Below are 4,256 nucleotides of genomic sequence, written 5' to 3' on the forward strand. Positions count from 1 at the left end.
AGGAAATATTGCTCACGTTTCTATATATTATATAATTATATAGTTCTGCGTCGTTTGAACATTTGAAAAAAAATCCCTTTTATTCAAAAACAAATCATTGTTTTAATCCCTTTGACATTATAAAGATTCAAGAATGTAAGCAACCACACTAGGGAGAATTGAGTTGAAAATTATAAAACACCGAAGACACATGATTTGGTTTTTCAAATTTTGAATCAAAGGGATTTTTTTTCAAATGTTCAAACGACACAGAACTATATATATAATATATAGAAACGTGAGCAATATTTCCTAATTTAGGGGACAGCTACAAGGAAACAATAGAATATGTCCTAATTATGACTTACTTTTGGGAACAAGTACAGAGCAACTAAGCAAGAACCCACCTTCTGTAGGCCTTAATTTCATACACAATAGATAAAGTTACTTCAGCTAGAAAATTGAATTCAAATAACATCCTACCTTGGCGTTTATAGGGCTTCAAGCGCAGACCGGTATGTGCTTGAATATGGCCTACTTTTAGGGGCAAGTGCACAATAATGACACAAGACCCAAACCTCCATAAGTTCTTTTGATACAAAATGCATATATGTACTTCCCTTAAAAGATTGAATTGAAATAAAATCCTACATCGTCATTTCTATAGCTTCAAACACAGTCATATATTATGCTAATTTCTGTAAAGTTAAAAAATGACCTACTTTCAGGGACAAGTACACAGCAACAAAACAGGACTCCAACTACCACAAGCATGCATTTGATACACAATACATGTAGGTACTACCCTACAAAGATTGAATTGAAATAAAATCCTACTTTGCCAGTTATAGAGCTTTAAAGTTAGTCAAAAACAATAATTTCAGCACATGTCCAAAATATGGCTTACTTTCAGGGACAAGTACACAGCATCGAAACAAAACGCCAATCTCCACAAGCATTCATTTGATACACAATACATGCATCTACTACCTTAGGAAGAATGAAGGAAAACAACATCCTGCTTTGTCAGTTATAGAGCTTGAAAGATTGACCAAAATCTTAATTTTAGCACATGTCCAATATATGGCCTACTTTCAGAGACAAGTACACAGCAACGAAACAAGACTACAACCTCAACAAGAATTCATTCCATACCCAATACATGTATGTAATACCCTACAAATATTGAGTTCCAATAAAACTCCACTTTGTCAGTTATAGAGCCTGGAAGACAGCCCAAAATGTTAATTTTACCACATGTCCAAAATATGGCCTACTTTCAGGGACAAGTACACAGCAACAAAACAAGACTCCAACCTCAACAAGAATTCATTCCATACCCAATACATGTATGTAATACCCTACAAATATTGAGTTTCAATAATACTCCACTTTGTCAGTTATAGAGCCTGAAAGACAGCCAAAAATGTTAATTTTACCACATGGCCTACTTTCAGGGACAAGTACACAGCAACAAAACAAGACTCCAACCTCCACAAGCATGCATTTGATAGACAATCAATAGGGTTCCATATTGTTCAAAGCATTATTAGATTTCTGCTTTCATATTGTATATATTGCATCTTAAATATGACAAAATTTGGTATTTTTCTTGAAATGTAAAATATGACCTACTTCAGAGGACAGCCACGTGAGAACCAAACAATTGGCCAAACTTTGCAAACATGCATTTTATAGCACATATGATTATGTATCTGTGATTTCAATATGAAAGAAAAAAAATCACCATCTTTGGAGTTACAGCGCTTCAAAAATGGGCAGAAATAGGGATATTTCACAAGCCAAAAACACTGTATTGTCTTAGGGATGCCCAGGCCCTTTAAACGGACCTCTGGAAAAGTTTAAAGCTATTTTAAAAAAGCAGATAAGTTGGTCATTTTAGCACAGTTTTTGTCTTTCCGATATATTCAAGCATTTGTTTGTAATCGCGTCCTAAACTTTAATAATTTTCATGTTTTTGACATGCCCAAATCAGGGAAAATGGCCCCAACACATGTTTGGCCCGTTACCATGGCAACGATCGGTGTGGAGCAGAAAGAAAGCTATTTTGAGGGGTTGTGGGCCAAGTACTATCACTGTGCAAAATTTGAGCCAAATCGATTTTTTGACCCCTGCCACCATTGTTTGATCCTTACAGACATTTGCTCTTAAGAGACAATCTTGAGATTTTTCATGACAATCTCAAGATCTTTCAGAAAATCTTAAGATGAAAACAAAAGGTCTTCATCTTTCCAAGATGTTTTCAAAGCAGCTAGAGATTTTTTCATAGTATCTCAAGGTGCTTTAAAAAATATCAAGATTGTTGAAAAAATCTAGTTTAGAAAGCAATTTTAACGTTTTTTAAAGATTGCTTTATACATCATGAGATCTTTAAAACGTTGAAATTTAGAAAAAAATATTGATATTTTTAAAGCATCTCGAGATACTTTGGAAAAATCTTAAGATGATTTTCAAATTTTCAAGATTTTGTCTAAAATCGTGAAGCGTAAAGCGTGAAGACTGTTCATTATGATCCGCTATAAATTTTTTGACAAAATATTGGACATGTACCTCTAAGCTGTAAACAGCAGGAGATATTAGTCCAAAGTGCTCTACTCAGTCCAATAATAATCTGCTCACTGCTTTACTAAATTTTGGAGCAAAAAGGCCTGAAATCTTTTGCCAAGGCAACACTAAAAACTGTTGTCAAATATATTGTTGGAAAAGACAACAATGCTGGTGGTTTTAAGGCCAGCCGTTCAGACTTTATCCGATATGAAAGTTTAAATCAAAAGCCGTTGGTTTGATAAAATATTGACTGCACTTTCATCCCGAACAACATGCAGTAAATAAAACAACACTTACCCAAAAACTTTGTTGTATTTTTGGTAACATTCCTGGTCGAAGATATTTATCCCCTGTATAAAAGATGGCATTCAAACAATGTGTGTTAGTTCATGTGGGTTAGTGCATGACCTATATACAAACTTCAAATTTATAAAAAAAGAGGCACCACTCACTTGAACACACTTCCAGCAGACCTAAGACATGTAGATACTTCATCTCAGTCGTTTAAAGCAGTCTTAAAACATATGTCATATGAAACCTGACCTCTGACCTCCATTCCTGATTTTCGTGTTTTTTGACCTGGGACGGCTAGGACTTTGAGTATAGGACGATGACTCTGTTTTAAAGCATCGTACTTTTATGTTTACTGTATGTTGTCCACTCTTGTCTTGCTGTATGTAACAATGTCTTGTGTAATTTTGCGAGGCCCCCTTGGAAAACAGCTAATGTAAGATAAACGGGGCTACCCAGCCGTCTTATATTGAAATAAATGAATAAATAAATAAATAAGTACTGCCTATTTTGCTGGAGGTCTGAGCACAGACTTACACACCCACTTAATACCAGCTAAAAAATAACAAGATTGAGGAGTTCAAAAACAATATTTTTCTCTCGAACTATCGTAGAGTTGAACTCGCTGCCACCTAGTACAATAGAGGAATCATCACTTTATAACTTTAAACAATGGCTAGGGAAACTTAATGATCAAGGGCTAGGTGTTTGGTAAACGATATCCAAATTTTCATAGGATGGTTTGCTAATATAATAACAATGAATTATATAACAACTATTTTAATGTCGCTGTGACATAATATGAAAACATTATGACGTCAGAATGTGATTTTAATGGCACAAACTGTCTGGATAGGTTATTCTTTCAAACCCTAATAGTATACAACATAATTTTAACAAAAAGTGATGAAATATTAGGGTCTATGTTGACTTAGGTTGCCCATAGCAACACTGGTCACGTTATAAAATGGCGTCCTGTAATTGTAAGTTATCCGCCATCTTGGATAATCAAGCTAGAATTTTGAATTTTATTTTCAAGATAAAGCCTTGAAATACATTTAAAAAATAGACTAAAGACGTTCATATGAACCTTTTTATGTAAGAATAAAACGAAGTAGGGATTAAATTTAAAGGGAATACACCTGAATATACCTGATCTAATGATATGGTCCGCCATATATGGATTTTGTCCAATGACATCATTAGATTAGCATAAATTATGCGTTTTAATGATAAAAATTACATTAAATTACATTTTATAAATATCAGAAAGCATATAGAAATTGATATAAAACCCATCAAAGTCTATTCCTGCAACGAAAATTACTGGATTTTGCAAAAAAAAAAACTTTTAGAAACCCGTTGCCATGACAAGACAAAAATCATTAACATTATCATACTGATAAGAAATTGTTGCC

Source organism: Branchiostoma belcheri, unplaced genomic scaffold (assembly GCF_001625305.1).
Source record: "Branchiostoma belcheri isolate BF01 breed outbred unplaced genomic scaffold, Haploidv18h27 scaffold338, whole genome shotgun sequence".
In the NCBI taxonomy this organism is placed as follows: domain Eukaryota; kingdom Metazoa; phylum Chordata; class Leptocardii; order Amphioxiformes; family Branchiostomatidae; genus Branchiostoma; species Branchiostoma belcheri.